Source organism: Balaenoptera ricei, chromosome 13 (assembly GCF_028023285.1).
Source record: "Balaenoptera ricei isolate mBalRic1 chromosome 13, mBalRic1.hap2, whole genome shotgun sequence".
Lineage (NCBI taxonomy): Eukaryota > Metazoa > Chordata > Mammalia > Artiodactyla > Balaenopteridae > Balaenoptera > Balaenoptera ricei.
In genome coordinates, this window is record NC_082651.1 from 19234880 (window position 1) to 19253207 (window position 18328).

General features: G+C 36.2%; 1 pseudogene; it reads right to left on the minus strand.

Annotated features, from left to right (window-relative positions):
- Nucleotides 1-16477: 16477 nt before the first annotated feature.
- LOC132376807 (THO complex subunit 7 homolog) lies at nt 16478-17334 on the minus strand (annotated as a pseudogene).
- Between the last annotated feature and the right edge of the window lie 994 nt (nt 17335-18328).

The window sequence follows — 18328 nt, forward strand, 5'->3', positions numbered from 1 at the left end:
TCTTCGTTTCTGTGCTAGGGCTTTCTCTAGTTGCGGCAAGCGGGGGCCACTCTTCATCGCGGTGCGCAGGCCTCTCACTATCGTGGCCCCTCTTGTTGCAGAGCACAGGCTCCAGACGCGCAGGCTCAGCAGTTGTGGCTCACGGGCCCAGCTTCTCCGCGGCATGTGGGATCTTCCCAGACCAGGGTGCAAACCCGTGTCCCCTGCATTAGCAGGCAGATTCTCAACCACTGCGCCACCAGGGAAGCCCCCCTTCTATGCTTTTTAAGCGTTATGATCTTTGGTGACTTACTTTTCCTATTCCCATTTCTTTTATCTGCCAAATTAAACAGTAATTATTTCCTCTTAATGTCAGGAATATAGACTATATGTATATAGAATATAGAATATGTATAGATATGGAATGTAATATAATCTTATATAACATAGTATTTTAATATAGAATATTAAGTTAGGAAAAAAATAATAAAATATAGCTATAATGAATTTTAAATATCCCTGTGCATTGAATAATTTTTTCTCAGTAAATATATACATTTTTAAATTTAAAAATTCATGGGTAAAAATACATATAACATAAAATTTACCATCTTAACCATTTTAAACTGTACAGTTCAGTGGCATTAACTACATTCATATTGTTGTGCAACCTTTATCACCATCCATCTGTAGAAGTCTTTTCATCTTACAAAAATGAAACTCTGTACCCATTGAACAGTTCCCCCTCCCTGGAGCCCCTGGCAACCGCCATTCTACTTTCTGCCTCTATGAAAGTGACTGCTCTAAGGACCTAACACCAGTGGAATCATACAGCATTCTTTTTGCTAAATTGACTAAGAATAATGTCCTCATGTACATCCAAGTTGAAGCACATTTCAGAATGCACTGCCTCTTTAAGGCTGAATAATATTCTATTGCATGCATACACCGAGTTTTATTTACCCATTCATCCACTGATGGACACTTGGGTTGTTAACACCTTTTGGCTATTATAAGTAATGACAATGGCACTGAAGTTAAAGCAATGGCTGCCCACCTATGTAGGTGCACCTCTGTGTCTTCAATCAGAATTAGCAATTAGTAATCAGAGCACAGATCCCTTATATTTGAAGGACAGAGCCCTTATTGCCCACCCTGGCCCCTGCGAGCTGCTTCAGGAACATGTATACAGCCACCTACCACAGTGCTAAGTTTGAGGGATGAATAACTGCTACCAAGCTAAGAGCTAAAATTGACCAAAGAAACCCACAACTTACTATCCAAGCCTTCCCGTTGAAGTAACAAGCCTTCAAGTAGACTCCTGTGTTTCAAAATATTTATATCAGATAGATTCTGCCATGGTAAATTGTTGTCTAGGTGCTGCAGAGGCAGGTTCCTGGGGTGCGTCCTACTCTGCCATGTTCCTAGAATCTTTGGTTCGGTAAATATTTTGAGAAAAAGGGATGGCCAAAAAACGCATGAAAAATGTTCAACATAACTGATTATTAGAGAAATGCAAATCAAAACTATAATGAGGTATCACGTTACACTGGTCAGAATGGCCATGATCAAAAAATTCTACAAACAATAAGTGCTGGAGAGGGTGTGGAGAAAAGGGAACCCTCCTACACTGTTGGTGGGAATGTAAATTGGTACAGCCACTATGGAGAACAGTATGGAGGTTCCTTAAAAAACAAAAATAAAACTACCATATGACCCAGCAACCCCACTACTGGGAATATACCCTGAGAAAACCATAATTCAAAAAGATACATGCACCCCAATGTTCACTGCAGCACTATTTACAATAGCCAGGACATGGAAGCAACCTAAATGTCCATCAACAAAGGAATGGATAAAGAAGACGTGGAATATAACTCAGCAATAAAAAGAGAACAAAATAATATCATTTGCAGCAACATAGATGGACCTAAAGATTGTCATACTGAGTGAAATAAGTCAGACACAGAAAGACAAATATCATATGATATTGCTTATATGTGAAATAAAAAAGGGTACAAATGAACTTATTTACAAAATAGAAGTAGATGCACAAATGTAGAAAACAAACTTATGGTTACCAGGGAATAAGAGGAAGGGAGGAATCAATTGGGAGATTGGGACTGACATATACACACTACTATATATAAAATAGATAACTAATAAGAACCTGCTGTATAGCACAGGGAACTCTACTCAATACTCTGTAATGGCCTATATGGTAAAAGAATCTAAAAATGAAAGAAGAGTGGATATATGTATATGTATAACTGATTCACTTTGCTGTATACCTAAGCTAACACAACACTGTAAATCCACTAGACTCCAATAAAAATTAAAGAAAAACTATTTTGAGAAAAATGTATTTGAGAAAAACTAACAAAGAAGTGTGTACTTTGTTGTTGTTTATATTTCTTCACTTATTCAATTCATTCATTCATTCATGGATTGAGTGTCTGCCATTGATAGACCTCTAAGATTCCAAGGCAAATATGTAATTACAGCCTCCTAGCTTCTAAAAGTGTGAAATCAAATAGGAGAGACAAACATAAGTAAACAACTGCAGTACTATGTGACTTGTGCTCTAATTGAACACTATACATGATTCAGAGTATCATCCCTTCTGCTTGGGTGAGAGGGAGAGGCTGGGAGAGCCCAGGGAATATTTCCTTTAACTCACAGCTAGCTCCTTCATGTGAATAATTGGTGAAACCTGGAGACCTTTTCTGCTCCCTCTTCACCTTGGCTGCTTCACCACCTCCAAGGTTCTCTAAAGAAGGCAATCCTGTGTCAAATGTGAGCAACTGGGTGAACTCTTGTTGTTTACCCGCATCCTCCCTTTGTAACCTCCTTTCCTCTCTCTTTCAGTAGTACACTGATTTCGTAAGGATGAGTACTTTCTCTTTAATCCTAGTCTTTCCTTTTCCTCATGCATTTATTAATCAATTTATTCATTCATTCAGTAAACATTTTTTGAACACCTACTGTGTTCCAGGCACGATGCTAGGCATTTTGTTACTACCTGAAAAGAAGAGCAGCAATCAAGACAAGTTACGGCCTCTGCATTGTGTAATGTTGTCTAGTGAGGAATATAGACAATAAATAAATATATCAACTTAGATGAAATAATTTACTTTCTCTCTGTCTCCATGTTTCTGTATCTGTCTGTCTGTCTCTCACACACACACTTTTATACAATATATTTTTAAATAACTTTCATAAGGTTTATGTTCTAATGGACTTACAAAACCCTCTTTTGTAGTTCCATTTAATGCTGCTTCTTTAATGCCAGCAGCCCACATAAACGGATATTTCTTTCTTCTTCTCTTTGTCCAGTCTCCATATCTATCCTGAGGTGGCTCCTTTTATTGAGAAGGCTCTTTGCAGCTCAGTTTGTTTTATTCTTCACTCTTCCACAGGAGATGGACACACAATCAGTTCCAAGTCCTATTGGCTCCTATTCCTGTTACCCTGTCATACCAGGTCCAGAGTAATTCAGGCCTTCTGTGGAAGCGGCTTTGGAGAACACCTGCTATTTCTGTCTGACAGTGTGCCACATCTGCTCTGCCTTTGTCCACTCACCAGGGACAGAAGCAGAACATGGTGAGACATCATGTACTGCATTATTTAGCAACGAGTGGGGAGGACACCCCTAGAGAAGAATGTAATTTTAAACTGGAAAAAAAATGATTAAGAATCATGGACATGAAAGAAACAGCAGCAAGCAGATGTTGTAAAACATGGGTAAGGAGGAAAGAAAGGCGACAGCTGAGAGTGAATTAATTTTACTCCTAAATCTTGCATCCTTACTCAATCATGCCAGATGGGGAAGCAATCACGAAGACATAAGGTCCTGTTGGTCTCACTGCTCTTCCCACAAGAGAACTGGTTGAAAGTACCTTCCCATAGCAGCAGAATGATAAAAGCAAATACACTGTTTCATTTATTAATCAAGATTCAATTTATCTCACTCATTTGAGACGGCAAGCTGTGGTGGAAAAGAACAGTCTTTGGGTGAGAGACATGGCTTTGAATCTTAATTCTTTTCCTTGCTACCTGTATGACCTTGACTAAATGTCTTTTCCTTTTTGAGCCTTAGGATTCCCACTTACAAAAGATTAAGAGCTAACATTTATTGAGACCTTACTTTGTGCTGGGCATTATGCTAATTGTTTTATTTTATTGCCTCATTCAATCCTTCCAAAAAGGTTTTGAGGTACATAGGTAACCAGCTAATAAGCTGGTTTCTCCAAGAGGAAAAGAAAAAAAAGAAACTAATTTAAGGAGTTTAATTAACTTATAAAGGTAGCAATCTAACGTAGACATCAGGTGCATGGGGGAAAAGTCAGGAGTGCATGGGTTCAAATCCCAGATTCATCATGTAAATTTCGACATCTATTTTAACCTCTTTTTGCCACATTTTCTTATCACATTTATCACATTTCATAGATAAATGAGGGTATTGAGAATAGCTGCATCGTATAATAGCTATGGAATTAGATGAGACAGTGTGTGTTTTTAGCATGATTCCAGGAATATGATAACTGTTCAACATACATATTAATCAATACTATGTATAATATAGTATGTATATATTAATATATTATTATCATCATTGCTATTTTTAGATTTTTATCCTGGATTTCTCAGTGTCTAAGTCACAGATCTAAATTTAAACCCAGGTTTATCTGACTCCAAAGCCCTCACTCTACTCACAGCAATAATAAGTGCTCTTGTGAGAGTTAATTGCTGTAGCCCACGGAAATCTCAACACATATTAGGTGCTAAATACTTTCTGATTCCTCCTAGACCCTCCTCTTTTCCTTATAGCTGTCAAGAGAATCAAACCTTGCATTTGACAAGGCCTACACACCTCTCTCTTTCAGTTTTGCATATAGATGTCTCTAATTATCATTATCTTCCTCAAATGGTTCTTTTTCAAACTATTTCCTCGACTCCTTTTCCTTGTTCTACCCTATAAATATTGATGCTATTCAGCTAAATATCATCAATACTTGGCAAAATTCTCTCCTTCTTCATGTTCTCTTATACCAATTATATGTCAATTACTCTAATAATAAACACTTGTTGAGAAAAGACTATTTAAAATGATTATTGCAAGGAGTGGGGGAAAGGGCACTATTGTGATAGGACAATGGGTTCTATTACAATAGAAAGAACACTGAGATAAATAGCATTGGTATAATTAAACAGTAGATAACACTTTATCCTGAGGCTACCCTATTTTCAGATGAAGCTCTTATATATAGGTTGTACACTGGCTCCAGCTGAGGGTGATCCAACAACCAGGGACCTGGGGGAAGGGAAGAATCTTGACCAAAGTTTGGTTAACAAGTATTTTGTTCTGATTGATCAATAAGGACAAGTGGCTTAATCATTTATCAGGAAAATAATGGAAATTTGGAAGGTCTTCCTCCAGTTTTCTCCTAGGTAAATAAGGGTGGGGGCTCATTTGGGGAAGGTAAGACATTTCCTGAACCACCAAAGGGTGGGAAGATTTTAGAACCTCCTCCGTTTTTCAAGATCACAGGGCCTGGGTAAAGTTCAACAATGTTAAATCTCAAAGTTATATCTAGATATGCCTAAGTATGCTGGTTAGATATTACCACCCTGAAACAACATAAACTTTTCAACACAATATTTCCAAAACTAAACTCATCCTTCCTGAAAAAATTGAAATTCCTTTTGCCTTTGCTTCTTTTATTGGTGGCACCACCAGAAAAGGCATAGTCACCTAAAATAGAAACCTGGTGATTGAAAGGAAGGAAAAAGGAAAATGATTATCATTAATCCAACTTCCTCTGAATGTCACATATTTAACATTTATAAATATATACAAATAGGAGAAGGCAATAGACATGTAAAAATAATGTTTTAAAAATTGAGCAAGATATATGTGGAAATAACTAAATGACTAGAATACTAATAAGAGCAGGGAGTTTTTTAATAAACAGAATTATATAGAAGCAGATGTTGAGCTGAACATTTAGTTACATTAATAAAATGTCAGCTAAAAAAAATGCACAACCTAAAAATTGAGAACTATGTGTTATTGGGCAGACTTACTGAGAACTATTGCTCTGAGGGACTGTTACAAAGAAGTAAGGGAGGAGCCAGGATATATAGGAGATATTTTGCTGTAAAAAAAAATGTAATCTGACATCAAAAGATTATTGCTAATCACAAAAATAGATATCTCAACTTTATGATTTTGGTATTTTCCTATGTATGAGAAGATGCAAGAGTCTGTGCTTATTAAAATTATTCCTTAGATATGCACCTTAAATATCTAGAGCAGTATCCTGTTTTTCTCCATCCATAATTACCCTCAGGGTGCATGGGGCGTGGGGTGGGGGCGGGGAGGGCATGCTGAAGTGACTGATGGCTTTATGGCATCAATGTCCTTTGTTTACTGGAATGGCAAGTGACAGTCTTTGTCTGCAAAAACGATATTGTTTTTCTCTTGTTAAAGGTACTATAAGATCAGACCAGAAATAAATGAAATAGAAACAAAGAAAATAATAGCAAAGATCAATAAAACTAAAAGTTTGTTCTTTGATAAACCTTTAACCAGATTCATAAAGAAAAAGGAGAGGAATCAAATCAATAAAATTAGAAACAATAAAGGAGAAATTACAACAGACGCTGCAGAAATAAAAAAGACCATAAGAGACTACTACAAGCAACTATATGCCAATAAAATGGACAACTTGGAAGAAATGGACAAATTCTTGGAAAGGTACAATATTCCAAGACTGAACCAGGAAGAATTAGAAAATATAAACAGACAAATCACAAGTAATGAAATTGAAACTATGATTAAAAATCTTCTAACAAACAAAAGTTCAGGACCAGATGGCTTCACAGGCAAATTCTATCAAACATTAAGATAAGACTTAACACCTATCCTTCTCAAACTCTTCCAAAAAATGGCAGAGGGAGGAACACTCCCAAATTCGTTTTACTAGGCCATCATCACCCTGATACCAAAACCAGACAAAAATGTCACAGAGAAAGAAAATTACAGAGCAATATCACTAATGAACATAGACACAGAAATCCTCAACAAGATGCTAGCAAACAGAATCCAACAACATATTAAAAGGATCATACACAATGACCAAGTGGGATTTAACCAAGAAATGCAAGGATTCTTCAATATATGCAAATCAATCAATGTGATACACCATATTAACAAATTAAAGAATAAAAACCATATGATCATATCAATAGATGCAGAAAAAGGTTTTGACAAAATTCAACATGCATTTATGATAAAAGCTCTCCAGAAAGTGGGCATGGGGGAACCTACCTCAACATAATAAAGCCCATATATGACAAACCCACAGCAAACATCATTCTTAATGGTGAAAAATTGAAAGCATTTCCTCTAAGATCTGGAACAAGACAAGGGTGCCCACTCTCACCACTATTATTCAACATAGTTGTGGAAGTCCTAGCCATGGCAATCAGAGAAGAAAAAGAAATAAAAGGAATACAAATTGGAAAAGAAGTAAAACTGTCACTGTTTGCAGATGACATGGAACTATACGTAGAAAATCCTAAAGATGCCACCAGAAAACTACTAGAGCTAATCAACGAATTTGGTGAAGTAGCACAATAGAAAATTAATGCACAGAAATCACTTGCATTCCTATACACCAGCAACAAAATATCAGAAAAAGAAATTAAGGAAACAATCCCACATACCATCACAACAAAAAGAATAAAATACCTAGGAATAAACCTACCTAAGGAAGCAGAAATCTGTATGCAGAAAACTATAAAACACTGATAAAAGAAATCAAAGATGATACAAACAGATGGAGAAATATACCATGCTCCTGGATTGGAAGATTCAATATTGTGAAAATAACTATACTACTTAAAGCAATCTACAGATTCAATGCAATCCCTATCAAAACACCAATGGCATTTTTCACAGAACTAGAACAAAATAATTTCCAATTTAATTGGAAACACAAAAGACCCCAAATAAGCCAAGCAATCTTGAGAAAGAAAAACAGAGCTGGAGGAATCAGGCTCCCCGACTTCAAACTATACTACAAAGCTACAGTAATCAAAACAGTATGATTTCTGGCACAAAAACAGAAATATAGATCAATGGTACAGGATGGAAAGCCCAGAGATAAGCCCATGCATCTATGGTCACCTAATCTGTGACAAAGGAGGCAAGAATATAAAATGGAGAAAAGACAGCTTCTTCAATAAGTGGTGCTGGGAAAACTGGACAGCAACATGTAAAAGAAAGAAATTAGAACACTCCATAACACATACACAAAAATAAGCTCGAAAGGATGAAAGAACTAAATGTAAAACCAGATACTATAAGACTCTTGGAGGAAAACATAGGAAAAACACTCTTTGACATAAACTACAGCAAGATCTTTTTTGACCCATATCCTAGAGTAATGGAAATAAAAACAAAAATAAACAAATGGGATCTAATGAAACTTAAAAGCTTTTGCACAGCAAAGGAAACCATAAACAAGATGAAAATACGACCCTCAGAATAGGAGAAAATATTTGAAAACAAATCAACAGATAACGGATTAATCTCCAAAATATGCAAACAGCCCATGCAGTTCAGTATCAAAAAACAAACAACCCAATCCAAAAATGGGCAGATGACCTAAATAAACATCTCTCCAAAGAAGACATACAGATTGCCAAGAGACACATGAAAAGATGCTCAACATCACTAATTATTAGAGAAATGCAAATCAAAACTACAATGAGATATCACCTCACACTGGTCAGAATGGCCATGATCAAAAATCTACAAACAATAAATGCTGGAGAGGGTGTGGAGAAAAGGGAACCCTCTAGCACTGTTGGTGGGAATGTAAATTGACACAGACACTGTGGTGAACAATTTGGAGGTTCCTTAAAAAACTAAAAATAGAACTACCATAGGACCTAGCAATCCCACTACTGGCATATACCCTGAGAAAACCATAATCCAAAAGGACACATGTACCCCAATGTTCATTGCAGCACTATTTACAATAACCAAGACATGGAAACAACCTAAACGTCCAATGACAGATGAATGGATAAAGAAGATGTGGTACATTTATACAATGGAATATCACTCAGCCATAAAAAGGAAGAAAAGTGGGTCATTTGTTGAGATGTGGATTGACATAGAGTCTGTCATACAGAGTGAAGTAAGTCAGAAAGAGAAAAACAAATTTTGTATATTAATGCATATAAGTGGGTCTAGAAAAATGGTACAGATGAACCTATTTCCAGGGCAGGAATAGAGATGCAGATGTATAGAACAGACATGTAGACACAGGGGGGAAAGGGGAAAGTGGGACACATTAGGAGATTAGGATTGACATGTATACCCTACTATGTGTAAAATAGATAGTTAGTGGGAACCTGCTATAAAGCACAGGAAGCTCAGCTCGGTGTTCTGTGATGACCTAGATGGGTGGGATGGGGCGGATGGGAGGGAGGGGATATTTATATATACACCCATATAGCTGATTCACTTTACTGTGCAGCAGAAAATGGCACAGCATTGTAAATCAACTATACTCCAATAAAAACAAAATGAAGAGTAAGAGAAAAAAAAAGAAAAGGTACTATAAAACTCCTAGAGTAAAATATAGGCTGAACACTCTTTGACATAAACTGCAGCAATATTTTTTGGGTCCCTTTCCTGATGTTAAGGAAATAAAAGCGCAAATAAACAAGTGGAACCTAATTAAACTTAAAAGCTTTTGCACAGAAAACTAAACCATCAACAAAACAAAAAGACAGCCTACTGAATGGGAGAAAATATTTGCAAATGATATGACCAATAAGCGATTAGTATCCAATGTATATAAATAGTTCATACAACTCAACATCAAAAAGACTAACAACCCAATTAAAAAATGGGCAGAAAAAAAAAAAAATGGGCAGAAGAACTGAATAGAAATCTTTTCAAAGAGGAATTGCAGATGGCCAATAGGCACAGGAAAAAATGCTCAGTATTGCTAATAATCAGAGAAATGCAAATCAAAACCAGCATATCACCTCACACCTGTCAGAGGCTACCATCCAAAATAACACAAATAAAAAATGTTGGTGAAAATGTGGAGAAAAGGGAACTTTCACACACTATTTTTGGGAATATAAATTGATGCAGCCGCTGTGGAACACAGTATGGAGGTTTCTTGAAAAAACTAAAAATAGAACTACCATATGACCCAGCGATTCCACTCCTGTATATCAAAAAACAAACAAACAAAAAAACTAATTCAAAAGATACATGCACCCCAATGTTCATAGCAGTATTATTTACAATTGCCAAGATATGGAAGTAATCTAAGTGTCCATCAACAGATGAATGTATATAGAATATGTGGTATACATACACACATACAGAATGGAATACTACTCAGCCATCAAAAGGAACAAAATTTTGCCATTTACAGCAACATGGATGCACTTGGAGGGCATTATGCTAAGTGAAATAAGTCAGAAAGAGAAAGACAGATACTGTATGATGTCACTTATATGCAGAATCTAAAAATTATAACACACTAATAAATAAAACAAAAAAAGAAGCAGAATCAGAGATATAGAGATCCAACTAGTGTTTACCAGTGTGGGGGCAATATAGGGGTAGGGAATTGGGTGGTACAAACAATTGGGTATAAAATAGGTTACAAGGATATATTGTACAACATGAGAAACGTAGCCAATATTTTGTAATAGCTCTAAACAGAGTGTAACCTTTGAAATTTAAATAAAACATTTCAAAAGATACAATATATGTTCTTATAAAATACTGGAAGAAAAGCACATACATATGAACATATAAGTGTGTAATAAAATGGGATCATATTGCACATGAATATTTGTAACTGCTGTTCTACCACTTAAGATTAATGCTGTCTATTTTCCAGTGCCACAAAAAATTACTCCATGGCATCAGTTTTGGATTCTATGCTTTGTTGGAATACAGCTATTTAATCAATCAATATTTCCTTTCGTTGTATTTTCATGTCATTTCTAATTATATAAATATTTGTATGAATATATACATACTTCTCAGGTTACATTTTTAAAAGTGAAGATGGAGAGTTAAAAAGAAATGGACATTTAAAAAAATTAATTGATTATTTTTTATTGAAGTATAGTTGATTTACAATGTTGTGTTAGTTTTAGGTGTATCGCAAAGTGATTCAGTTATAATATACACAAATATATGTATATACATATGTATAATTTTTCAGAGTATTTTCCATTATAGATTATAAGATATTGAATATAGGTCACTGTGTTATAGAGTTGGTCTTTCTTGTTTATCTATTTTATATACAGTAGTGTGTATCTTTTAATCCCAAACTCCTAATTTATTCCTCACCTCCCCTCTCCCCTTTGGTAAGTTTGTTTTCTACGTCTTTGAGTCTATTTCTGTTTTGGAAATAAATTCATTTGTATCACATTTTAGATTCCACATATAAATGATATCATATGGTATTTGTTTTTCTAACTTTCTGTCTTTATTCACTTGGAATGATAACCTCTAGGTCCATCCATGTTGTGGCAAATGGCATTATTTCATTATTTTATGGCTAAATAATATTCCATTGTATATATATACCACATCTTCTCTATCCATTCATCTGTCAGTGGACACTTAGGTTGCTTTCATTTCTTGGCTATTATAAATAAGGCTGCTAGGAACATTGGGGTGCATATATCTTCTTGAATTAGAGTTTTCATTTTTCTGGATATATACCCAGGAGTGGGATTGCTGGTTCATATGGTAGCTCTATTTTTACTTTTTTAAAGGAACCTCCATATTGTTTTCCATAGTGGCTGTACCAATTCACATTCCCACCAACAGTGTAGGAGGGCTGACTTTTCTCCATACCCTCTCCAGCATTTATTATTTGTGGACTTTTTGATTATGGCCATTCTGTGTGATGTAAGGTGATACCTCACTGTGGTTTTGATTTACATTTCTCTTATAATTAGTGATGTTGAGCATCTTTTAAGGTATCTGTTTGTCCTCTGTATGTCTTTGGGGAAATGTCTATTTAAATCTTCTGCACATTTTTAGGATTGGGTTGTTTGTTTCTTTGTTGTTGTTTTTTATGTTTGTTTACTTTTTGATATAGACCTGTATAAGCTGTTTGTATATTTTGGAAATAATCCCTTGTCATTTGCATAGTTTGCAAATATTTTCTACTATTCTGCAGGTTGTCTAAAGGAAATGGATATTTTGCAAGCTCTCAGTAGAGTCAAATTAACTTATAGGAAGCTACTATAGCATTGCACTGCCCAGGAAGGAAAGGAAATTATCAATTTCCTAAACACTTACTGATAAGTATCGTATTTATAAATATAAAATCCATTTTGTGGTTAATTTGCATTTATTTGATTACTAATATATTTGAACTTTTTCTCACATGTGTATTGGCTATTCATATTTCAGAGTTTTGACTTGATCCTTATTCTGAATTGAAAGCACATTAAATAGATGGCTACATATACAAATACTTTCCTTCTAAACCCCAATTTTAAATCTTAATTCTAGAGAAACAGTCAACTACACTTTATGAGTTGAACTAGAAAGAAAGAAAACTCACTCTCTCAAAGGACATTTATTGAAATAATATCTACTAAGTCAATGATATTACAATTACATTTCAATTAATTATTACTTCAATCTGCAAAACGTATCTTTACAATAGAGATTCCTATTTTATAAAGAAGAAAATTCAGCATTAAAGAATGTCAAGTCACTTTCCACAGGTTATATATATGACAAGGCCAGAATTTTCAACTTTGAATCGTCAAATTCCTTAGTGCATCTATCTTAAAATGGTGAAATCTGACTTCATACCTACTTGAAAAACCTGAAAGTTTTCTAATGTTTCTTGATGTTTTTCTTATAAAGTGACATACTTCAGACTAGTAGATTTGCAATGCAGTGAGAGGGGAAGTTGGAAAAAGCAGGACTCCAGGGGGAGAGTCATATGACCAGAGGAAAGAGGTGTCAAATGTATTACTGAATGTCTTAGTGTCACTGGCAAGGAGTGGAAGGAAGGTTTTTGTAGGTTCAAGATGCTCAGATTTAAGCAATAAACTAATGACTGAATCACTGATTACTTTAAATACGGTGATATATATGAACATATAAATATGTAATAAAATGGGATCATAATGCACATGAATATTTGTAACTGGCAATTCAATTCAAATGGCAACATTCTACAGTTTTCATAAAACATTTACAGAGTGATTTGCATAAATATTTGATTTTCTGTCATGATAGCTGACTGCCCTTTGTGTTGGTACCACCCTAGGTCTGTTACATTACGTTGGTTGAGTGAGCTGACTTTACAGTGGTGACTGTATTATTTTTGAAAACATTTATCAGATAATCAGATTCCCTAAGAAATAATCTCCATCAGGATTATCAACAATCTCTATCCTCTGTTGGACAAATTTAAAGGGTGCCATCTGAGCCTTTGTGATTCACTAGTTATAAATTATGTCAGAAAGAGAAAAACAAATATTGTATATTAACACATATATGTGGAATCTGAAAAAATTGGTATAGACCATCTTATTTACAAGGCAGAAATAGAGACACAGATGTAGAGAACAAAAGTATGGATACCAAGGAGGAAAGTGGGGGTGGGATGAATTGGGAGATTGGGATTGACATATATATACTATTGATACTATGTATAAAATAGATAACTAATGAGAACCTACTGTATAGCACAGGGAACTCTACTCAATGTGCTGTGGTGACTTAAATGGGAAGGAAATCCAAAAAAGAGGGGATATATGTATATGTATAGCTGATTCACTTTGCTGTACAGTAGAAACTAACACAACATTGTAAAGCAACTATACTCCAACAAAAATTAAATATAAATTGAGATATAGCACAATGGTTCTTACAAATATTCATGGTGCAAAATTAATTTTTCTGATGGAATGGATATATAGAATTATGAAATATCTGGATATAAAAGTAGCTGCTGTTATTGAAGTCCTTGCATTCCTTTCTGGCCTGACAGTTGTAGGCTGTGAGCAAGGACAGACATAATCGCCTTCACTTCTATCTTCATGCTATGGAATCAGATATTATCTCTACTCCTGGGAGAGAAGAACTCTAACCATCCTCTGTCATCCTGTGTAGTTAAGAACAGAATGAGAGAAAGGAAAAAAGGAAGAAAAGAAGAAAGGAAGGAAGGAAGGGAGGAAGGGACGGAGAGAGGGAAGGAAAGAAAGAAGAGAAAAAAAGTCTTTTAACCTATATATTTGACTCGTGTAGAACTAATTGTTCTCTGGCACACTGACTTAGGCAAGAGTCACCTTCTATGCTGAGGTAGAAGGAAGAATTGCTAATCATCATGTCTTTTGAAACATAAATCAGGAAGCCCCTGAGAGATCCCAGATCATTACCTGACTACATGCATAGCTGTAATTAATGACTGTTTGTAAAAGACTCTGAAGATGAAAAGCACCTTAATTGGAGTAACTCTCAATCATGCAGAAGGAGAAAATCTAAAGTAAATGGAAATATTAGGATGGATGGATGATTTTACTAGAGTAATAGGATTTTAAATGTGATTTTTTTTTTTCTCTTGGTATTTCAGTTAATGTTTCAAAGCTAAAAACAATATGTTATGCATTCTAAATAGAGCTATGCTCATGTCCCATGGAACATAATAAGAAAATGTAATTGGTGGTTTGGCTATCACTTCCCCTGAAATACTTCCAGTCTAAGAAAATGAAAACTACTTTGAAAGGAATTTGTAGGAGTAAATATCCATTTGCCTTTTTGCCTCTCCCAAGAGAAGAGGGAAAGAGGAACATACTTCCTCATTCTCAAATGAAGGAGAATGAATCAGAGGGAATTTCCTGGCAGTCCAGTGATTAGGACTCCGTGTTGATCCCTGGTTGGGGAACTAAGATCCTGCAAACTGTGTGGTCAAGGCTGAAAAAAAAAAAAAAAAAAAAGAATGAATCAGACGACAAAGACTGAGGGTTTCTTACAAAATAAGAGACGTTAGCATCTTACTGGATTGAAAAAAAAAAAAAAAAAAAAAAGGACCATCTCTCTGTTGTCATCAGGATTGGAAAAATGATAGGAGGTTGGCAAATATAAATACGTACACATATATGTGCTCTGTTCCCCCTCCCACAAACATACCCTCAGGGATTTAGTGGATTTTGTGACAGTAGAAAGTATTACCTGTTTACCTACTGCACTCTGAAGTCAGGAGTCTGACTAAAGCAGACAGAAATGGTAGGAAAAGAAAAGAAAAGAGCAAATACTAGACAAGCTGTAGTTTGAATCATTTATCAGGGCAAATAGCTTCCAAATTAACTGGCCCTGGTATGTGTTTTTCATATAACTTACCAATAGAACTAGATTAGTTTTATTTTTATTTTGGGGAAGACACTTTAGGATGCGTCCATATTCTTTCATAATCCTTAGTGTTAACTTAATCAATAATATAAGCTTCATCTCATTACTCCTGCTTGAGGAGTTAGTTCCTGAAGTAAGTGCCCTGTTTCCTCCTTTCCAGGCAATGAACACTCATATTTTAAATAGTTTGTCAAAAGCAAAGTAACAATCTCAATGTGTCTTTGCATAGACAAGTGGAGATTTATTACTAATAACTGAAAGGATACTTTCACAACGGCAATAGACCTGTTGTTTCAACAAGTAGAATGTTCTTCTGTCAACCTGGCCGACGTTTTCATGCTCACTAAGGTCACTGCTTCCTGCCAATGCACAGTAGAAGGCAGACACAGTAGAAGGCATTTCAGAGGCTGGCTTTGTGATGTACTTAAGACTCCATGATTCCACTGTTGGCTTCCTGTTGCTTGGCTAGTGTCAATTTTTCAGTTTCTGTAGTATTGAAAAGCTGTCATTCGACCATTAGGTTAAGTATGTGATGCATTTTCTCCTCCAATAGGCAGGGAGCAAAGATGAGGCAGTGAAATGACATCGTGGTAGAACTACATACAAAATGCAAATTCTGGCCTTGTTTACTGCCCCTGTGCCGTTAACCTGTGTTTCAGGTTAGCATGGGAAGGACTAGGGGTACGTTGCCATGAAATCTGTACAATGCTTTTTTTTTTTTTTTTTTTTAATGCATATTGATTTACTTTGCATCTTGTAATTACCTCTGATATCAGTGATTCTTAATATCATGGAACCTCTCCCACAATAAGTATACACCACAAACATTTTGTACATAATTTCATAAGTTCACAGCCCTCCTGAGAGCCTATTCATGGACTTCATTTTCAAAAGTGGTAACGATTTCCAGAAATTGACTAATTTTCTCAGGTACATCCTAGAAATGCCACCTTCTCACTATCTTCCACTTATTTTGTGAGCAAATCAATGTTACCAGTTAAAAACTACCTAGAATACCAATGAGCACTAACATATCTGGCTTGAAAATATTTCATTAAACATTTTCGGATGTTGCTTCCTATCTTTTAAGTATAAAAAAGGCATTTCAATAAAAACAAATATATAATGAAGTCATCTCCCTTTGTGTGAAGAAATATGAATGAACTGTGCATTAAAATTTAAAAGCAACGTAGTTCACTGCCAAAACTTTAAATGTCTCAAGAGCACAACAAATTCTGAACACACTAAGATCATGTTGCTACTTCAATATTCTTGGGAATGGTGAGTGATTAGTTGGTCTATGGTTTAGGATCAGTTTCCATGCTTGTTTCTTGAGCTTCTTCTACCTCTGAGAGCTTTTCATCATTTTCCAGTGTTTGCTGAAGTTCATGGATGGTACTAAGAAGAACATGAAACCGTTTCCTTCTCAATTCTAGCTTATCTTCAACACTTTCTTTAATATGTGAAAGATGCTCTAATTCTTTTCCCAGAGCCTCTAGTTCCTTTAACGTCTCATGCCTGTCTGGATGACGCTGGATCACTTTTGCCAATGCATCATATTCTTGGCGATTTTTTCGTATTCGTTTTGCTTGAAGAATTTGCTTTTTGCACTCAGCAATTTTTTCATGTGCTCCAGCAATGCTACATTCTATTTCTTTGTAAAATTTTCATAATTTTCCATTTCTCTGAGATTCATATCATACACCAGCAAAGTTTTGCCCATTGAAAATTCACATTGGGACAGTGTGCTCAGCATACGTTGGTACTGGCTGTATCCCTCTTCCTGGGATCCAGAGTTGCACCATTTAATGAAACTTTTCACTAGTAGATTAATTCTCCGATCATCTCCAGCGCCATCTCCATCAATTAGGAGACACTTCCGTATGACTTCGTCGTCAGTCACGGCTCCCATGGTGTGCGCTGCGGCAGCGGCGCAAGCTGAGGCGGCGGTTGGCGGCGGCAGAGGTCAAACTCCCACAATGCAGCCGGGTAAACAGCCATGGAGGAGGAGGCGGCGGCGCCCGTGGCCTTCTGCTCCTCTGCCTGAGCCCTGCCGTGCCGCCGCTGCCGCGGGACCTGCGCTCCGCACGCTCCCCGAACTCCCCGGGGGCGGCCGCGGCCGGCGCGTGTGGGGCGAAGCCAGGTGGGCGGTGGTGGCGGCCCCGGTGCAGCCTTTTTTTTTTTTTAATATTTATTATTTATTTATTTATTTATTTCACTGTGCCGGGTCTTAGATGCAGCATGCGGGATCTTCGTTGAGGCATGTGGGCTTCTCTCTAGTTGTGACACGCGGGCGTGGACTCAGTAGCCCCGGGGTGTGTGGGATCTTAGTTCTCTGACCAGGGACTGAACTCACGCCCGCCTGCATTGAAAGGTGGATTCTTAACCACTGGACCACCAGGGAAGTCCCTGTACAATATTTCTTTTAAACGAGAGAGTTTCTTGCCCACAAGAAACCTTGTCACTTTATCACTTAAAGACATATGTGCCTTTCCAGAAGTTTTTAAATGGCAAAGTATTAGGCTTTTGTGAACTTATACTCATGTGCGTGTGTGTATATAAAATCTTTAAAACAGGCTTTGAAAATTATAACAATAGTACCTCTAAATTTGTCATGTACTGGAAGAAAGAGCTTGACTTAAATCCACTGATAAATTATGTATGTCCTTAGGCAAAATTCTAATATGATTTTGTAATTATTAACCAGCTTCTCATCATGTTCTATGGTTTTCTATATGTTTGAATGGTATGGGAGTAATACAAGACTGCTTTCTGTCCTAGATTCCAGGAGGGCCAATCCTGTGATGCTATTTTAAAACAGTGAAAATAGTATAAATGTTTTATCCAAAGAAATATGGGTTCATATTTGGACTTGGCTACCTTCCAATCTCTTTTAGCTTCAATTTA